This window comes from Cibotium barometz, chromosome 18 (genome assembly GCF_041138505.1).
Source record: "Cibotium barometz isolate CiBa-2024 chromosome 18, ASM4113850v1, whole genome shotgun sequence".
NCBI classification, from domain to species: Eukaryota; Viridiplantae; Streptophyta; class Polypodiopsida; order Cyatheales; family Cibotiaceae; genus Cibotium; species Cibotium barometz.
This window is the reverse complement of record NC_141063.1, coordinates 6,503,041-6,525,557: the sequence shown is the minus strand read 5'-3', so window position 1 is coordinate 6,525,557 and position 22,517 is coordinate 6,503,041.

The window sequence follows — 22,517 nt, the reverse complement described above, 5'->3', positions numbered from 1 at the left end:
TCCCCCGTAAGGCCATTAAGGTCTTGCAAGTGAAACATGGAGGCATTATTTGCTGGGAAAAAAAAGATGCCGTGCTTCACAGATACCTAAGCTATATGCTATAAGTTTTACAAATATGAGATATGCAGTTAGCCCGGATCAAGAGTTGCATGAATGATGAGAAGCATGAACATCTTTGTCTTCATTTTCAATCCGGCTACATGAGGCTTCATCAGGATATGATCTTCAATGTACTTTTCATGAGCTTTCTTTGTCTTCATCTTCAATCCGGCTGCATGAGGCTTCATCAGGATATGATCTTCAATGTACTTTTCACGAGCTTGTACACAGTTACTCCCCCTCAAGAGAGTGAAAAAATAATCCTGATCTACACGAGCTTGATCATCTTGATTCTCAACAGGGACAATTTGCTCCAAAATGTTCTCAAGACAAGGAACACCAAAGGTGGTGCATGATAGACCTCAAGGTTCCAATCATGCCACTGTTTCTCCCTCAAGGGGAGGATAAGGGCTGGCCACCATATGCCAGGATCAAGGCAATCGGTGATGAGATAGATAGAAGGCTTGAATTTCCTTCTTTGTCTTAACCCGAGACTTTAGCATCAATGCATGCAGTAGCAAGATATTTCAATTATCACCATCATACAATCCATGCATAGCAGCAATATGAGATTTATCAACAGAAAAATGAAAGATATCACCATCATGTGCTTGAAAGATATCACTGTCATGTGCTTTTTGCCCTTTTATGTTGGGCGGTAGGTCAATTTTTGCAAACATCGGCAGCAGTAGGTCATCTGCTTTGCCTTCTTCAACTTTATCAATTCCTATGGGCTGCAGGTCATATTCTGTAGTTTCTCCTCTTATTACAGGCATGAGTTAGCCCTCAGCATGCAGGCCTTTGTTCTCTGCATGTCCTCTTGTTGATGGGACCGTGCCATTTTCTTGTTCTCCTTTTGCGGGCTGGAGGTTGCTGTCTCCATCTTCCTTCGTAGGCAGGAGGTTGCCAAATTCAACGCCGGTGCACCCGTTATTTGGGGTTTGTGTGTCTTCCATGCCTTGTCTTGGCAAGGGCCGGTCATCAGGCTTGTTGTGCCCTTCTAGTGGTACTCACAGGTCTTTTGTTGCATTGATACTGGGCTGAATTTTGCCCCCTACTTCTCCTTTCTTAGGTGGTAGGTCACCTTCTTCATCTTCATCGCCCCCATCACTGAGCAGTAGAAGCAACCCAGGGCGGTAGGTCAGGCGGGGCCTCACCGGCGCTACAGAACCACGCTCTGATACCATGTGGGGGTTTTAAAGAGACCCCACAACTCTGCATTTGTGTGGTACTGCAGGCTGCTACACCATTAACAAGAATGCAAAGAGATGCGCAGGGAAGAGATGCACACAGGAATGAATTATTATTGCATGAGTTGGTTGTTACATACTTAGCAACTACCTTCATGACGCGAAGGGCTGCATGCCGTTGGGGGGGTTTGCCACATGGCAAGACCCGATCGGTCTTAATTCCAACATTTTCGTCGTCTGTTCCTTCACGTTGGCGCATTCTCCCCACTGGTGGCTTCTTCTCACTCTCCCTCTCTACGTTTGGATGGGGCTGCCAAGCTGAGAGTTTGATAAGCTCGATGATGCTGGATTTTTTTCCCCCTTTTTTATTTAAATAACTGTGTGATGCTGAGCCTTGAGGGAATGAAGCTCGTTGTTTGACGTTGGTTGCATTCGGCTGAGCCTCCACCGAACCAGGCGATAAAGCCTACGAAAATCACTAAGACTCGAGCAGCATGGCTGATGATCAGGCCTTCCTGGTTGGTTGGCATGAAGTGGCTTTTTTAAGAAATGTTGATGATGAAACACTCTGCTAGGTTCTCAGTAGTGAATTCAAGCTACATAGAGTGACGTGCTGCATGCACAATAGAATGCAACCCCTATATGCTGAGCCTAAGATAAAGGCGATGAAGCTTATTCTGAATGGATGGAGTGCTACGCACTACTATTTTGTCTGCACAAAATGATGAAGCTGAGCCTTGAAGGGACCTGATGCTCTGAGATAGCGTTGTGCGTTAATGATCCTCTGAAACGCTTGTTTTCCCAAGGCGCACTATTGTCTGCACCAAAATGATGAAGCTGAGCCACTGCTTGTTCGCCCAAGGTGTACCTTGTCTGCACAAAATGATGAAGCTGAGCCAATGCACTCAAGGGTTGAATGTTGCGGTCAGCTGAGCGTTAACAAACAAGCCGATGATGCCTCTCTATTTTTTGTTGTTGTTGTTGTTGATCAAGTGCTCGAAAAAAATGATTTTCTTAAAACTTACAAAACCTTCACCTACAAATTTGAAAAATTATTAATAAAGATTTGAAGGTTTTTGTTCTATAACCTCTCAAAATTTACAGGTATTTATACCTTTAAATTTTAATTTTAAAGGTATTTTTAAAATTTTGAAGGTTTTTTCACACACTGTTGTTGATGGTCTGCACTTAGACCCTCACACATCAATATCATGTAATAATTATTACAGCTGTTATACCTCCAGTGTGAATTGTCCCACCCTTATACCCTTCAGCTTTAGCATAAGCTTCTACCTGTCCTAGAATTTCTCAATGGTAGTTATTAACGTAGTCTTGGGGATAGCACCAATGACTATATCCTAGTGAAATGTATGGCCTAGAACTCATTATCCCCTTATGTCCTTTGTGAGTATGTGAGTCCTAGAGCCAACATTTCAAAAGCATTTTCCTTATCCTTTTAATAACTCCTATAAATGGTGGTGTTTTGTAGAGGTCAGTAGTTGATAATCTACAGCTTTGAAATTGGCTATGCCACTAGGGATCGAGGAATCCACCCCGTCAACCTGTTATTATTTATGTGCAAGAAATACCAGAGACTTCAAGTTGCCCAAGGAGTTAGGTATCTCTCTATTAGGTGGTTATTTTAGAGCTCCAAACTCACCAGATTCTTATAGTTCCATAGAAGCCCCCAAAAAGATAAGGCACACTATATGTAGTAAAAACCTCATAATGCTTTAAAGTATAAAACCACATGATACCAACAATACTTTATGAAGTAATTCCTTTACTGTATCTTCTACTTGTGCTTGTGTTGAGTAAATTGTTCTTTTCTTCTACATGATGATGTTTAGTAGAGATGAGAGCTCAAATCTCTATTATGTCCAACACATAAGCTTTAGTAGTAGCCAATCCTTGGTCTAACTCCCTAGAAAGGAGGCTACAAGATTATTATAACATTGCTACTCATGTGTCTCTCCCGACAATTCAATGTTGCATAGAGAGTCTGTGTGGTTAATAGTCTGTCTCATTGCTTGTCAAAGTAATGTCAATCCTCTTCTTGATTGAGTCAATAATTCCACTCAAAAGAACTTTGATCAGAGGTTGTAGTTGCCAATTGATCCTCTTCTTGATTGAGTCAATAATTCCACTCAAAAGGACTTTGATCAGAGGTTGTAGTTGCCACATTATTGTAAATCACTTTCTTGATCAATAAACTAACCAAACTACTTTTAATTGTCAAGTTTCATACTAATCACAAGGCTAGTACTAATCTTTATTGTTAGTCATGTTCTTGATTAAGAAATTATCTTAGTAGCACTTAATCAATAAATTGTTAGCATAATCTTGCACTATTGTTATTAAGATTCAGTAATCTTACTTTCTTGCATAAAATTTTAGCAATATTTAATGCTTTCTTGAACTTTATAACAATTTCTCTTAAATAAATCAGAATCTTGCAAGAAATAACCAAGATTAATGAAAAGTTGATCAAGAATTCACTCGCTAGTACGAAGATTTGGTTCTGCACAATAATCTTTACAAACTTTGAAATTCTACAGTAAGATTCTTGAAATTTGATTTTGCACAACAAGCTTTGTATAAATCTGTAATTAAACTACAAACTGCCTAGTAATTTGCATAAAATCTTCAGTAAAACTATAATTTACACATTAAACTGTTCAAATCTGTAATAGAACTATAATTTGCATCGAAATTTGTATAGGATTTTCAATCTACATCAATTCTTGATAAGAACTATATCAATATTTACATAGCAATCTTTAACATCCTCCAAAATTGCCAAGATTTTTCATAGAAACTAGGTAAATATAGAAGGAAACTAGGTTTATGAATAGATTTGATGAAAGAAACACTAATGAATAGAATTTAGCCAGAAAGTTCCAAGAAAATCACTCTAAAAATGGTTTAAAATGTTAATTCAAAAATAAAGAAAATCAAGGTTCTCTCAAATCTATGTAGGAATTAGGGTTTTTAAAATATGTAATTAATATTTATTTCAAAATGATTAATATTAATTCCATTGATAACTTACTCGAAACAAAATCAAAAGACAATCCAAAAACTATGTAAAGGCACTAATCTGAAAATGGATTACCAATGCAATGAAAAGATCCATGGCTCTGATACCATTGCATTGAAGGAAACCTAGGGGATTTCACTCTTTAGCATGGACTAGACACATGTCTCACTCTTCCTAGGGAGTAGCACCTAGAGACATGGAAAGACTTCCATGAATCAAGCATGAGAGAGCTCCAAGAAAACAAGATATCTATCATATCAAAATATCAAGAAGATATCAAAAGGGTGGTTAAAGGTGGTATAATAGCCTAGACGACCAAAGTCACTTATATAGTTCTTGGCCATTTCACAATAGTTAATTAATATATCCATGTCCCAAATCTATGCTCAAGGGTCCCAAGGTCCATGTGCCTAGGCCCGAACCCATACATATGCTTGTGCATATATAATTGCTTCATTGCACACGACCTAAATCTAATTTATTTAAATTTAATCCTAATCATTTATCTAATTTTATTTTCTCAGCATCTTAAGCTTTCCTCATTAGTTAGACACTTCTCTCTCTCTCTTCACATTTATAGTCCCTCTATAGAATATGCACCATAAAAAAGAAATATGTGTTAATCTAGATTAATTAGACACTTCTCTCTCTTTACATTTTTTGTCTCTTTCTAGAATATGCAACATAAAAAAGAAATATATGTTCTACTTTATATCACATGGTAAGAGGTATCTTACATCTAATGACGAGAATGACATTAAGTTGCTCATGGGTGTACATAGTTTTAAACGGCCTTTCTGCTCCTCAGCCTTTCCTCAAATTTCCCTCATTTCAAAAGTTTTATTTATGAGGTCATCCCTTGATCTCATAATTGGAACTAAGCTCCTCCTCCTTGTTCTTGAATTGGCTTTGGAGTGTCCAATTTTCTATCTTGTATAACCTCCTCATGGGGGTACACAGTTTCAGCCTTTACTCAAATTTCCCATGGGCTTCTCTAATTAAGGCCTTTGTATTTTTCAATTTTTTGATTTCTTTTTCACTGTTGGGATACTCTCTAACTCCCTTTGGGGTTATTAGCCTTTATAAGGTCTTTTGGTTATGGAATTTGTGTATCAAAGTGTTACCCTAGGTGGACCCTATCGACCATGTCTCTACAGTTCCTTCATCCACGACATCTTGGAGAAGGACTAGTGATTCACTCTTGCTTACCCTCTTTGTCTTGATAATTGAACATCTACCTTGTCTTTATTCAGTTAATGGATCTGGGCTTGAGGTAATACATTTAGTTGGGTCACTATTTAACATGGATGTAAACTGATCAAGCAAAGATATATTCCAAGATTGGTAGAATTTGTTGCTTCTCATCTTAACTTGTATGGGAAATCCTTGATGAGGTGATCCAATCCACACTTTATACATATGGCAAAGATATATTCTAAGATTGGTAGAAGTTGTTTCTTCTCCTCTTAACTTGTATGGGAAATCCTCGATGAGGTGATCCACTCCACACTTTATACATATGAATACTAGAGTTGTTATTGCTTACTAGGAGGCTTTCCACATTAAGAAGAAACAACCATTTTGAGTGGGCATTCTGAGGTCTTTGATAATGATAACATTATGGTGTGGACCTCTGAACTATTGCATTCATTTTTCACCCTCCATTGGATAGAGGTTTGAAACATAGGCACAAGCATAGCTCATGGCATAACATAAAATTCAGGCACAATATCTAAGAGTAATTATTTAGCTCTACTCACAAATGATATTCACTTTCCTCTACAGTTTCTTCAAACAAAACTTGATTGATCAATGTAGTTATCTTTGGTGAAGGTAGTGGTAGGACTAATAGGAAGGGTAGGTTAGGTACTTCAACCAAAACTTGATTGATTAATGTTATCTTTGGTGGAGGTGGTTGTTGTGGTGGTAGGACTAATGGCGGTAAGGGTATGTCAGAACCTATTCATCCCCCATGCATAAACTTGCCCTTTTGTTTATACAGGTCTAAAATTCCCATTATCATGGACTAGTGACATTGTTAAAACTAGATACAGTAGGTTTGGTAAGGGTACGTCAGATACCCTAGTAATTGCGGTATTGATTGGACACACCGTATCTACACATAGTTGTATTGTGGTTCTCTAAGCATATGCAATGTGCACAATAAAGTAAAGGTATAGGTCATACATGAGGGTGTTGCATGAGGGTATTGCTTGTATGGTTTTGTCTATATATTATTCTCTTCTTGGATAGATATGTGCATTGTTTGGAGGTTCCCTTGCCTCCTTCAGCTTGACTTTCTCTAAGATGGCCAAGGTCAAATCATTATAATCATCATATTTTTTTACTTGACTTTCCCTAGTATCTGAGTCTTGACAACTTGACACACAAGATGGCATAGTCCAAGATGAAGACTTGCTTTCTTCGGTTTGGGGAAGTTCTAACATATTATTCTTGAATTGTATGGCCATCTTGTAGTAGCATGCATCCAATGTACCTAGTGTAGACAAGAGTAGATAGTCATGTATTTGTAGATCTCATACTCCCTTTTGGAAGGATGAAAATAATTATTCTTTGGTCACTATTACACGTGGATTGATTTTTGACACTTTTTTCGACGATTTTGAACATAGAGAAAATCCTCAAAAGCGTCGATATGCACATCGAAAAAAGCAGCAATATCATACCGTCAATATACAGGTCGTAATAACCGTCAAAACAAATATCAAAAACATCTTATTTTCTGACACCTATATCGACGCTTATTCTGAGACATGTTTGTACGAAAGATATTCAGACGCTTATTAAGGCGCGCTTAGTGACACTCTTTTTGACACATATTTCAATGCGTGTTTTGACGATGATATCGATGTTTATATTAACGGATGCAAGTTTTATTTTATTTTTAAATAATGGTATACACTTAGGTGCAGTCCTGCAGCTAGCTAGGTGTACCTGTATACCACTGTTACAAATTACATCTATATTATGTACTGAAAAGTCATGAAACAACAATTTCTATTGAGTAACAAAAGTTACAACGCTCATAATAAAGCTAAAAAAGGAACACAAAAAGAGGTATGCCACTGAGGCCTAACTCCTATACATAGCTCCTAATCATCAGTGTGTTATCCTCAGGTTTGGCACTGGTCCCTATACAAAAGAGTACTCAAGAGTATGCAAATGATAAGCGAGAAAAAACTAATTAATGAGTGAAAAACATAGGGATTTACCATGTTCACCACATCTATCCAATTCACGTTATGGCCCTCTCGCTCAAGTTTCTTGAGAAGAGCATATGTCCCGTGCACTAGGGTGTACCTTTCCTTTGCATGAGTCACAGCACAACCAACCACTTGCAGCTAAAAGCATGAAGCATGAAGCATGAGTACTCATTTTAAAAAAATGAGATGTGTATTAACACTTACAAAGTAGGTGTGGAAAGCATCCCAGCCACCACCGCTTCCAAGATGGGAGCTCCCTATGCTCTCCATTCGCTTCACAGAGCAGCCTCCTCCTACCGCTTGTATCTTTCGGGATTTGCACAGTGCTTTCTACACTCCTCTTCTCAAATCTCTTGTGATGAGCAATTCCAATTATTTTCTCCCCCTGATTCAAATGATTTTACCTTGCGTGTGATACCAATGCTACGCGCGAGTGCTTCATCACATTCACCATGTGATCTTTTATCCATCTAGGATGGACCTCTTCACTACCTGGTGCTGGAAAAAACTCACTTTTGACTTGATTCACTTTTGACTTGATTCACGACTCGTTCCTTCTTGGCCTTATCAAGTTTATGCGATGTAGTCATGCAATCATGAGCAAAGGAGGCTACATGGCATAACTCGTGGATTTGAGACTTCATCTCATTGCCAACATCATCTAAAACCACATTTCCATCCACTACTTGTTTGATAGCGAGAACGAGCCGAATTGGGGTAGCCAGATTTGTGTTGAAGCGACAAGATGAGCGCGAGCGTGGTGTCCCCTCACAACAACTGGAAATGGATGGGTGCTCTATGCACTGAGGGGAAGAATCATCCGAGGAATCACCACCATGGCAACAACCCGAAGAATGATCTCGTCTAGATGACTAATAGTCGAGCAAGCTATGGGCGGGGTTTGTGTGACGTGCCGTTGGGTATCCGAGGGCATGGCATGTGTAGTGGTGGGCTATGATGGTTGTGCAGAAGTGTTAGTGCCTTCCCCAAAGTAGGATTGCACCATAGCCCTTTGCTCAGGTCTCATTTGTGACATGAAATGGTGAAATTGCTTTGGGGACATCAACTGTGGTGTAGGAAAGGTGGAGAGGTTGGGGTTATATGTGGGTGTGTCACCAAGTGTACGACCCATGGTCTACACAAACAAAAAAAGAAGAATGTTTAAAGCTTAAACGAAAAAGGCAACATGTAGCATAAGGGCTTATGTGTAAGCCTATGCATAAGGTCTTATGCGTAAGCCTATTGCATAAGGGCTTATGCATAAGCCTATATGCATAAAGGCTATGCATAAGGGCTATGCATAACCCTATGTATAAGGACCACACATAAGCCTATATGCATAAAGGGTTATGCATAACCCTTGTGTAAGCCTATTGCATAACCCTACGAATAAGGGCTATGCATAACCTTTATGCATAAGGGCTATGCATAACCTTTATACATAAGGGCTATGTATAACCTAAACCTAATCCCCGGCACCCAAGGGTGCAAAAAGACAAAAAGAAGAAGAATATATATAAAAAATAAAAAAAGAGTACTTACCTCTTCTTTGAGAAGCCATATGATTCTGATAGCCTAAACACTTGATATTTCGAGGTGTTTATAAACCTGCAAAAAGAGAAGAAGCATAAGCCTAAATACTAAACCCTAAGCCTTTACATAAACCCTAAACCCTATTGCATAAGGGCTATGCATAACCCTATGCATAAGCTTTATGCATAAGGGTTATGCATAAAGGCTATGCATAACCCTATGCATAAGGACTATATGCATAAGGGCTATTTCATAAGCCTATACGTATAAAGGGTTATGTATAAGGGCTATGCATAACGCTTATGCGTAACCCTATTACATAAACCTATGCATAAGGGTTATGCATAAGGGCTATGCATAACCTAACCCTAATCCCCGACACCCAAGGGCGCAAAAACACAAAAAGAAGAAGCATATATAAAAAATGAAAAAAGAGGGCTTACCTCTTCTTTGAGAATCCGTATGTGTCCGGTAGCGTAAACGCTTGATAGTTCAAGGCATTTACAAACCTATAAAAAAAGAAGAAGTATAATCCTAAATACTAAACCCTAAGCCTTTACATAAACCCTAAACCCTAAACCCTATTTCCTAAGGGCTATGCATAAGCCTTATGCGTAATCCTATGCATAAGGGCTATGCATAAGACCTATGCATAACCCTATGGATAAGGACTACGCATAAGCGGATACGCATAACAGCTATGCATAAGGGTTATTCCATAAGCCTATATGCATAAAGGATTATGTATAACCCTTATGCGTAACCCTATTGCATAACCCTATGCATAAGGGATATGCATAACCCTATGCATAAGGGCTATGCATAACCTAACCCTAATCCCCGGCACCAAAGGGTGCAAAACACAAAAATAAGAAGCATATATAAAAAATGAAAAAAGAGAGCTTACCTCTTCTTTGAGAAGCCATATGAGTCCGGTAGCCTAAATGCTTTAATAGTTCGAGGTGTTTATAAACCTACAAAAAGAGAAGAAGCATAAGCCTAAATACTAAACCCTAAACCCTATTGCCTAAGGGCTATGCATAACCCTATGCATAAGGCTATGCATAAGGGCTATGCATAGGGGTTATGCATAAGGGCTATGCGTAAGCCTATTGACATAAGGTTATGCATAAGCCTATGCATAAGGCTATGCATAGGGGTTATGCATAAGGGCTATGCGTAAGCCTATTGACATAAGGTTATGCATAAGCCTATATGCACAAAGGGTTATGCATAAGCCTATTGCATAACCCTATACGTAAGCCTATGCATAAGCCTATATGCATAAAGGCTATGTATAAGGGCTATGCATAAGCCTATACGCATAAGGACTATGCATAAGGCTATGCATAAGCCTATTGACCTAATCCCCAGCACCCAAGGGTGCAAAAACACAAAGAGAAGAAGCATAAGCAAAAAATGAAAGAAGAGGGCTTACCTCTTCTTTTTGAGAAGCCGTGGCCTAAACGCTTGATAGTTCCGGGCTTAAATAAACCTACAAAAAGAGAAGAAGCTTAAGCCTAAATACTAAACCCTATGTCTATACATAAACCCTAAACCCTAAACCCTAAACCTATACATAAGTAAGAAACTTGAAGCTCTATACATAAGCTTCAATCTCTTTGTCTAAGCTTAAGCCTTTTGCTTAGAGCTTGAGCATAATGCTTAAGCTTATGCACAAGCCTTAAACATAGCCTTACGCTAGATGCATGCATGCTTAAATCTAAGCTAATTCTAACCCGAGCACCCAAGGGTGTAATTATCAAAAGCAAAGCAAATGAACAAAGAAAAAAACAAGAGAAAGGTGAAGAGCTACCTGAAATCTCAACAAATTAGAAGCTGCAAAACAAACATACAATTAGAAGCTGCATATTAGAGACAAACACAATTTTTTTTTTTGAAACAAGAGATGGATGGGGGAATGGAGATGACACAATTAGACGCTGCATAAACAAGAAAGGGATAGGGGAAGGGGAAGGGAGAGAAGTGGGTACCCTCAATTTTTTGAGGAAGGGTTCCCCACAGTTTTCGGAAACGCTAATAGTGAGGCATCTCAGTTCTGTTAAAAATTCCTAGCCGATATAGGTGTTGATATATAGGTCGATACAAGTGTTGGTACACGTATCGATACACGGACGTAAAGTTTTATTTTAATGTGGGTTTTGACGTCTATATCAATACAACTTTCGACATCTATTTCGATGCTTGTATCGATGCGAATATTGATGCCCTCTTAAGTTCATTTTTTTGCATCCTTTTCACATTCAAATTTTGAATTCTTTGCAACCCGCCACCTTTCCATAAAAAACAAGAATATACCAACACATCCATGCATAAAGTATAAAAGAATCTCCACCTCCCCCTCATTTTTACCCATATTCACATACGTATTCAACATACATGGAGCCCGTGAGTGCTATGAACCTTTCAAATTTTGTTAATTCAGAAGAGAAAACACTATGCCCATGCAATCGTTGCAAGTACCATGTCACCTCCAACATCAATGAGCATGCCAAAAAATGGGGCATATTTCTAGTAAAGCACTTGCAACATCTACTTACTGGCCTCAATGTTCGCTCTCAGACAACAATGAATCGGTGGATATCCAACCTAAGCGGAGAAAAAGAGCAAGGACAGAGGCAACCTTGATAGGATTGGAACACGAGAAAGCTTTTACGGACTCGGATCAAGTTATGGAACATGATATGGCCGACACGATAGATGCCCTGCACGACACAAGCCATGGAGTAGACAATCATGAAGTCTAGAAGACATCAAACGACGTGTGGAGCATGCTTCTTGAGAGGAGAAAGAGCTATGTAGGATTGCCCGTCTACCACTTTACCATGGAGCACGTGTTTCAGTTCTTTGCACTTGCCTCTCTATATGGAACTTGTAATCAATATATGGTTGGTTTGTACGAGCGTTTAAGAACTTATAGGGTATGTGTCCCTTCCTCTCTCTATGTTTCACATGCTTCCATGAATGAATTTCTTGTCTTTCTCGTTTATTATTCATTCAATTATATCACATCAAAAATGCCACAAGCATGATATTGAAAGCAATAGTGACGAGGATTATTGTTAAGCTATCAAGGCAACATTAGATGCTCAAACGGCTCAGAAAGAATCTCACATTAGTCGCAAGGCTTTCTCTTTTCAAAATTTTGATGGAAAGAAGGATGCACACACTATTTTAGCTTGGCTTAGCCAGTTTGATGACTATTTTTCAGGAGAGAAATTTTTCAAGAAAGACAAGGTCAAGTGCATTGTAAATCATTTGATTCAGAATGCTACTTTATGGTGAAATGCTACCAAGAATAGGCAACATAAACCTCATGCTTGGGAGGATTTTTAGCATGAAATCAAGAGAAAATTTCTACCTCCTTAGTACAAAGCCAAAGCCGGGACACTCTTAGATAGTTGAAAGGGGAGGATGTCCAAACTTACATCGAAAAATTTTGGAATGCTCTCATTCAAATGTAGTCCATTGAAAATGTGCATGAAAAGAAGCTTAAACGGAAGTTTATTTCAGGGTTGGATTGAAAGATTAGAGCGGAGGTTAACATGTTTCATCCTCATACTCTTTCCTCTGCTAAATCTCTTTCTTTGAATTGTGAAAAGAAAAATGGTGTGCCCAGGTTCAAATAGGAGAATTGTACTTCTAAATTCTCTAAAGCTTCGACATCTCCTAGTGGTTTTGAGGACAGGCGTTCTTCATTCATATTACCTTTCACAAGGGTCAAGATCAGAGAAGACAGCAATTTAACAAGACTATTTTTCAGGAGAGAAATTTTTCAAGAAAGACAAGGTCAAGTGCATTGTAAATCATTTGATTCAGAATGCTACTTTATGGTGGAATGCTACCAAGAATAGGCAACATAAACCTCATGCTCGAGAGGATTTTTAGCATGAAATCAAGAGAAAATTTCTACCTCCTTAGTACAAAGCCAACGCTGGGACACTCTTAGAAGGTTGAAAGGGGAGGATGTCCAAACTTACATCGAAAAATTTTGGAATGCTCTCATTCAAATGTAGTCCATTGAAAATGTGCATGAAAAGAAGCTTAAACGGAAGTTTGTTTCAGGGTTGGATTGAAAGATTAGAGCGGAGGTTAACATGTTTCATCCTCATACTCTTTCCTCTGCTAAATCTCTTTCTTTGAATTGTGAAAAGAAAAATGGTGTGCCCAGGTTCCAATAGGAGAATTGTACTTCTAAATTCTCCAAAGCTTCGACATCTCCTAGTGGTTTTGTGACAGGCGTTCTTCATTCATATTACCTTTCACAAGGGTCAAGATCAGAGAAGACAACAATTTAACAAGTATCCCAATCAATTGCCAGGAGGATCGTTGCAACCATTGCCTATTTTGGAAGGAAAGTGGACCCACATAGCCATGGATTTCATTACAGGGCTGCCCACAAGGGTGGAATAGCATCTATGTGATAGTGGATAGATTAACAAAGGCGTCTCATTTCATACCCACACAAAGGTGCAATATACAGCTTCTATGGTGGCTCAACAATTTATGGAGCATGTGTTTAGGTTGCATGGAATGCCTAAGCAAGTGGTGAGTGATAGGGATGTCAAGTTCATGAGCCATTTTTGGAAGAGTGTCTTTGATTTCATGGGGACCACACTCACTCTAAGTACGACCTATCATCCACAAACGGATGGCCAAACTGAGAGGGTGAACAAGTGGCTTGAAATCTATTTGAGACACTATTGTAATAACACCCACGATACATGGGATAAATGGCTGCACTTAGCTGAATTTTTCCATAACAACACCTATCACATGAGTATTGGTATGTCTCCATTTGAAGCCATGTATGGGTATAAGGTGCATGTACCTTACATTGCATTCAATGAGGAAAAGGTGAATCCTCAAACCAAAGAGGAGATTGAGAAGATATGCAATATACAAAGGTGCAAGGATAACATGGCTAAGGCACAAAACCAAATGAAGCAATATGCCGATGAATCAAGGAAGCATGTGGAGTTCAAGGAAGGGAATTATGTATTCTTAAGAATCCCTAAGTCAAGGTATGCTTCTTTGAAGGGAGACACCAATACAAAGCTTGCTCATCGCTTTTATGGACCATATAAGGTGTTGAGAAGAATTGGTGAGGTTGCCTATCAATTGTTGTTACCTTCTACCACAAGGATCCACAATGTGTTTCATGTGTCACATTTGAAGAAGAATGTGGGACCTCAATTGGAAGTGATTGATGAATTTCCTCCTATGGATGAAGAGGGAATTATTCAATATGTGGCGGAGAAGGTGATTGGAATGAGGGAAAGACACCTTTGTAATAGGTCTATTGTTGAGTACCTTGTGAAGCGGAGAGGCTTGCCTAATGAAGAAGCTTCTTGGCAGTCTTCTCAAGGCTTCATGAAAGACCATCCGGAGATTCTACAAGCAATGAATGATAGTGGATAAAGTGTTACAGCTGTATGGTGTTTTGGGATAGCTATTTGCATGGATTGGGATGATGACATGAAGGGTGACATTGCTGTAAATTTACTGTATGGACAACCATGGCCATTGGTGTACTTCACTACTCATCAATCAAAGTTCAACAAGACTCCGCGGGCTTATGGACATCATAGAGAGCATTCCACATGTACATCAAATAAGTGGATAGCTCTATGTGGAGTTCTTGAGAAATTTTTGGAATTGCAACAAATGTACTTCCGCACTCATGAGGGAAGTCAAGAAGATTCCCAATAGCCCATACATTACTCCATACATGGTTTTGAGGACGAAACCTTTGGGTGGGGATGGTTTGTAATGAAAGGGGCTTGGGTTTGAACGTAAGGGGAGCCCATGGGCATGGATATAGCTGGGTAAGTATGGGGTCCAATATTAATAAGTGTGAAAAGGTGGGCAAGTATATAAGTGAAAAATTTGTAATTAGGGAATCTTATCATTTTGGAATATTCAAATCATACTTCTTGGAGCTCCATGCTTCTATGGCTATGGTGGTACTCCCTTGAGTACATGTGGTACTCCATCATGAGTGCATGTAGTACTCCATTATGAGTGCATTCTCTTTCTTTCTCTCACCATCATGAGTGCATGTAGTACTCCATTATGAGTGCATTCTCTTTCTTTCTCTCACCATCATTACAGCAAGAATAAGCTTGACTCTTTTGACTTTGAAAAGGAGGAAAGTAATCATGTTGGTCACATTGTGAAGGCTCCTTTGTGTGTCCAGGTTCTCAAAAAGATTCACGGATTAGCCAAAGGACATTCACCTTTCATAACTATGATGGGAAGAAAGATGCTCGAGTGCTTATTGCATGGCTCAGTTAGCTAGATGATTATTTTTTAAGCAAAAAATTCTTGAAAAAAGATAATATTAAATCGCTTGTAATCATTTGATTGAAAGTGGTGCTTTATGGTGGAATGTAATTAAGCAGAGTAGGCATAGACCTACTACATAGAAGGATTTTTAAAAACTTTTAAAGAAACATTTTCTTCCTTCGTAATACAATGAAAAAGCTTGTCAATAATGGGATACTTTATGCAAAGTGGAGAAAGATAATGTCCAAGCTCACATCAATAAATTCTAGGATATTCTATTGCAGGTTTAAGTGATTGAGAAGGTAAAAGAAAGAGAGCAAAGAAGAAAATTTAATACCAGTATCAAGGCTACTATTAGGGGGCAGATGTTAATATGTTCCATCCTCGTAATCTCAATTTTGCTATAGATCTTGCTCTCAATTTTGAATGCAAAACTTTTATTTCTAAGAATTCTAGAATGCAAGAAAAGTCTTAAGTCTTCTAATTTATCTTTTCCTTGGAGCAATTTTGATAAATGTAGGATGTATAAGGGTAAAGATGTAGCCAAAGGAGATGTTCAAAAAGATATTAACAATAAACCCTCAAAGGGTACGCTGAAGAATCATATTATCAGGTGTTACAAATGTCACAAGGGGGGGCACGCTGCACCAGAACGTCCAGAGAAGGAAAAGAACTCCGCACCTATGGCTTGTGTCAACATGATTGAAAATGACGACAATGATTCACTTAAGCAAGAGGGTAATTCCGATCCTCCCTATTTGGATAAAGGTAAGATTCCTATTTATGCTTTGTTGAGAATTCAAGGAAAAATAAAAGGTAAATAAATTTCTATTTTGCATGATGATGGTAGTTCTCATAATTTCATTTTCAAAAAGGCATTAAAAGCACTTAACCTAGATGTATCACACTCTAGCTATAAAGTGAAATCTACATTTCAAGGAACAAAGTATAATTGCACTAAAGAGGTTAAGAATCTAGAATTGGAAATGAACTCATTGAAAGAAAATATAATATTTTTAGTTGTTCCTTTGCAATGTGTTGATGTCATATTAGGAATGCCATGGAGACACGAACATAACTCTCATATTGATTATGACACCCATACAATATGGTTAATGGAAGATGATAAAGATATTTGTCTTCAGTGTCAGACTAAGGGTGATTTAGGTCCTCTTTTAAGTTATACTTAAGCTAAAAGAGCTATAAGAAAGAAGGAGACATTATTGATTCTTGTCAACTTAGTGCTCAGGTTGACTCTAAACCAAACGTGTCTCATGGTCCTTTTATTTTTAAGTTCTTTAACTACTTTATAGATGACCTACCTCTTGATTTACCTAAATCTCATCCAGAAGACCATAAAATTGAAATACTCCCTAGAAGTTCTCCGTCATATAAAGCTCCTTATCGAGTTAACATGCTTGAGCAAAAAGAGATTTAGAAACAAGTAGAAGAATTGTTAAAGGACTAATTAGACCTAGCAATTCTCCATTTGGTGCTCCAGTTCTTCTCGTTAAAAAAGAAGAATGGGACATACCGAATGTGTATCGATTATTGTACTTTAAATAAGATTACTGTCAAGAACCAATATCCGATACCAACAGTTGATGACTTGTTAGGGAAGCACAATTTTTTAGCGAAATTGACCTCAAGTTCAATTACGACATGAATTTGGATCTTGGGGAGACACATCACTTGCTGTTCAAATGGATTAAAATATAAACTTCAATTATTACCATGAGTAAGATAGCATAAAACCATAAATAAAATAAACACATGAGAGAGTATTGCAATCTATTCCCTCTCAAGAAGTGTGAGCATCCTCCTACTTCTTGAGTATTTATGTTTTATTAATAAAGATAGCCCATAAGCTAAAAATAGTTGCATGCTTATGCATGGGATTACCCTTTACAAAAATAGGAGTTGCTTCTAACACAGGCTTAGATGAACCCTTCCAATCTAAACCACTAAAGGAAAAACACATAAAGAAACCCAAGGGCTAATTCATATGCAACAAAATCAATAAGTCCATGCCCATGTATAACAAAAATGGGCGGCTCAATAGGTCTACGCCCAAGTATAACAAAAATGGGAGGCCAATAATGATACAAAATCTCATGGTAGATACTTGGCCAAAATACCAAAAAATTAGAACCTTCCTAGTAATAGCTCACACCATATCATCACCATCACATCCCAGCCATTTCGGCTTATGAGCAAAAAGCTCGTTAATCTCACCAACCTACACAGATTGTCCATTCAAATACATTACAAATTAGCAACACATGCTAAAAGTACACAACAACACATAAGAATTAAATCCAACACTTCGTTCCAACCATCCCTAATTTCATATGTCCTACACATGGAATATTCAAAATCACCCAAGTGCCATGCAACGAACATAGTGGTAACTAGGCATCCCCAATTAACCACAGAAGGACGGACGACCAAACCATAACTTTCCTCATGCCTGGGGAAGCAACTTTCCTTAGTTGCATCATATCAACTGGCCCATGTTTGAAAGTAAGATTGCGTGGGGTTGGGATAGGCATGAAAAAATTACTCAGGCATCCATTTAGCATTTCCTAGGGGGATGTTTTTTAAAGGTTAAAAGATATGTATTATATAAATTGTACTTGTGCAAGTGGTAGTGGTCTCATGGTCAATAATAGCCTCAGGTTGAAGCTCTTCTACCTGGTCAACAAGACTAGGATCTTCCTCATATACAAAATGTGTAGGGAGTGGTCCCCTATAAGGTCTCAACAAACTAATATGGAAATAATTATGAATTCTCCAATAAGAGGGAAATGAAAGCCTATACGCTAGGTCATTAATCTTATGAGTAACTTAAAAAGAACCATAAAAACAAGGAGTGAACTTAACAACATGATTAGTCTCAACACTTTTAAGATGCCTCTTTTTTAATACAACCAAAACATATTGACCTACTTGAAAAACCATGTGCTTTCTTTTCTTATTAGCCTATTTAGTGTATTGCTCTTATGCTTTAGAAATAATATTATGAACATGATCATGAATGGAGGTAAAATGAATGGGTGAATTGATCTGTAGCTTCAATAGTGTGTGACAAACAAGTGATAGGAGTAGGTAAAACTTTGCTATACACAAGTGCAAAAGGTGCTTTTCCAATGAATGTGGTGTGTTGTTATATGCAAATTGTAAAATATGAATAAACTTATCCCATTGTTTAGGTTGTGATGATGAAACATATGTACAAAGTAAATCCAATATTATGCTATTTGTCACTTCAGTTTGACCATTAGATTCAGGATGAAATGTAGTGGAAAAATCCAATTTAATGCCTAAATTTTTAAACAATGTAGTCCAAAAATAACTACATAAATTAGAATCTCTATGTAAGATTCCTCCCTCGGGCTTTTGAGGTGCAAAGGTGTAAGCACCTCCCCTTCTATTCTTGTAATTATTCCCCTCTCTGAAATAGAAGAAAGATCTTGTTTTACCCTGTTTTGTCCTAGAGAGAGAAAATATCTAGAGAGAGATAATCCAAAATTAAGATATCTTTGGATATGAAAATCCTCCTAGTGTCTAAAATGGATTCCCTTGAAACAGAATTCAAAATGAACTTTCCAATGTGCATTTGGAATTAATTGAAAGTTGTATAAAGGACCTTAGCCTAAGGGTCTACATTTTCAGAAATTTTTGGATTATGGTCTAATTACGGTTCCAATGGGCCAATTGGATTAATCCAAGTGTGGGGACGAGATAAATCCAAAGGAATAAAAGAAAATACCCAAAAATGAGTAAATGCTCACATAAGATGAAGAGTTGACTGAGTACAAGGTTCATTAGTTAAAAACTATAAGATATTACTAAAAAAATGAGATATTTTGGAATAATAATGCATTTTTGACACCTTGGTAAGGAGAGGGGGACTCTTGAGGTAGGAGCCTATTTCACACATGTGGAAGGGTTTTTAATTCAAAAAAATTATGATATTTTTATCTCTCTTCTCTCCTGGATCAAACCAAATCAAAAAAAGGGAACCAAACTGGTCCAAATCTTGTGTCCAAATTGAGTCAAACTGAACCTGGAAATTTCTAGAACCTAGTTGGACTTGGTTAGTGACCTCCCTCACCTATAAATAGATCCTTAGTCTTTTGTAAAATAATCTATGAACTACACCATGCCAGTATTACATTAAAATAATGATATTTTCTATTATCCCTTAAAAATCCTCTACTTTTGGAGAACTTGGAGCTTCTCTCTCTCTCTTCAAGAACTCTTGGAGCTTTCTAAACCAATTGATTGGTTGGGGGCTTCACTTCTAGATAAATAAGCAAGCCAAACCTTGAGGAAAATTGAAAATTATCAATAATAGCACCAGCGGAGCTATGGCAAATTTTTTAGAAAATAATACATATATTATTTTTATGCATAATGCTAAAAGAGAAATTCCTACCATATTCTAGGATTGGACATCCTATGATAAAAGAATGATTTTCATCATATTCATGGGAAACAAAATTTTAGTATTTATGCATAAATAATTGATTAAAGAAAAGAGAAATTTTTTATATTTTTATTTTTATGCAAAAAGAGGAATTTCCATGATAATGGAGGTCCATGTAATTAAATGGAAAAAGAGAAATTTTGGTATATTAAAATAATGGATAATTTTATTTAATTTTAAGAGGAATTTTAGATAAATTTATTTTATGCATGAGAAATTTTTAAATGATAAAGGAGGAATTCCCATGACATTTGGAATTCAATCATTTAAATGGTAAAAGTGAAACTCTTGGCATATTTGAAATAAATGGATATTTTTATTAAAGAAAAGAGAAATTTTAGATAAATTTATTTTATGATAAAATAGGAATTCCCATGACATTTGGAATTCAATCATTTAAATGCAAAAAGAGGAATTCCCACGATAATTGAGATCCAAGAAATTAAATGGTAAAAGAGGAATTTTTAGCATAATTCAAATTATGAGTATTTATCAAAAGTGGAATTTTGAGCATTATTAATTTTATTGGAAAATATGTATAGAATTAATTTTTGTAAATCCCATGAATCTTTTACTCAAAAGAAGAATATTAAATATATTTCACTTGAGAAATTTGAGAAAGAATATGAAAATATCCATCGAGAAAAAGTACCTTTAACTAGGCCAAGCAATTGGCAGAAATTTAAAAAAAGTCCCATCGGTAGTATCGAAAGTAGAAAATGTTACTAAATGTGAAAAGATGTGAATACAATGTGAATAAGATGTGAATACGATGTGATAAGATGTGAATGCGATGTGATGGGATGTGATGTGATGTAAATGGATGTGGATGTGGATGTGGATGGGATGTGATGTGATGTAAATGGATGTGGATGTGAATGTGATAAGATGAGAATGAGATGTGATGATATGTGAAAGGATGTGATGTGATGTAAATAAATGAGAATGAGGTGTGGTGTATGTGCATGTGAATGAATGAAGAGATGTGGATGAGATGTGATGTGATGTAAATAGATGTGGATGTGAAGGTGATGAGATATGGATAGATATGGATGTGATGTAATGTGGATGGAATTGAATGAGATGTGATGTGGATAGATGTGGACGTGATGTAATGTGGATGGAATGTATGTGATATGATGTGGATGCAATGAATGTGATAAATGTGAATGGGTGTGATGGATGTCAAGGGATGCAATGAGATGTGAATGGATGTGAATGTGATGTGATGATATCTAAATGGATGTGATGCGATGTGAATATGATATGATGAGATGTAAATGGATATGAGTATGATGTGATGAGACGTGAATGGATGAGATGTGACGTGAACGGATGTGATGAGATGTGACGTGAAGTGGGGTAGATGTGAATGAATGAGATGTGATGTGATGTGATGTGATGTGAATGGATGTGATGTGATGTGATGTGGATATGGGTAGATGTGAATGGATGAGATGTGATGAGGATAGATGAGGATAAATATGATGGGATGTAATATGATGTGATTGGATGAGAATGGATGAAGGACGATGGGAATACATATGATTGGATGTGGAATAAGCAATGTGAATTGATGTAGAAGAATGTGGAATAACGAGAAATGATGTGGAACAATGTGGAAAGATGAGAGTTCATTAGAAACTTTATTTATGAAACCTGTTTTAAATGACAGTCTTATGTCAAGAATGCTGGGAAAGCATCTTGACCATCTTGTGAATGAGGATGTGGAGATCTAATTGATAAAGATATAACAGTTGATGGAGAGTCAACGGAGGACGTCTCACGTAGCAAGGTCGACCGAGGTCTTGACCAACCTCGGTTCGATTTAAATGGTGAGCTTCCGGTACGGTGGATGAGGGACCAAGGAAGCGGCCTATGAGTGAAGCACTAGGTGACCTGCGAGAAGGAGCCTAGAGGGTGCTGACCATACGGTGCTCGGGCTCTGGGTCACGGAAGATGCCCACGTGTGTGTCAAGGAAGAAAATGGAACAAGGTGTTAGAGTTGTTTTCTGAACTTGGGCATGGATCTGGTTGATTGTCCTTGCTGGTCCTCAACAACGGATGAGTCCATGGCTCTTTTATATGGATCTGTTGGTTGATCTTGCTAATCTTCAACGGAGAGTCCGTCTGGATTTTCATAAGTGAATATATTTTCGGGTACTATGAGCTAGGAACTATTGAAAAGGCCCCTGAGTGGACATGTGGTGAGCGTTTTGGTTGCCAATGATGCCATAGGTACACCGATGAAAGAATGATTGGAAATTAGAATTCAACTTGGATATTTTGGAGAATTATGATCAGTGATACTATGGTTTCATTAAAATATTGTTTTAAAGACAGGTAAATCTGTGAAACATGCAATTTCATATTGGGTGTGTAAGTGGTGTGACTATTTTGAAGTTTGCTTGAAGCACCCGCTAGGGGGCCTGGGAACTCTTTTCCCTAGTACCCCCACAGGGCAAAACATAACCAAATTCCTAAATGGATCCTATCACTACAGTGGTTGGCTAACCCATGGGGCTGCTGGACTGACGGATCCCTAAAATGAGACTCAATTCTGTTATGGTACGATAGATGAAGTAAATCTCGGATAGTCTTTGTTCTATGGAAAAGAATCAACGGCTGTG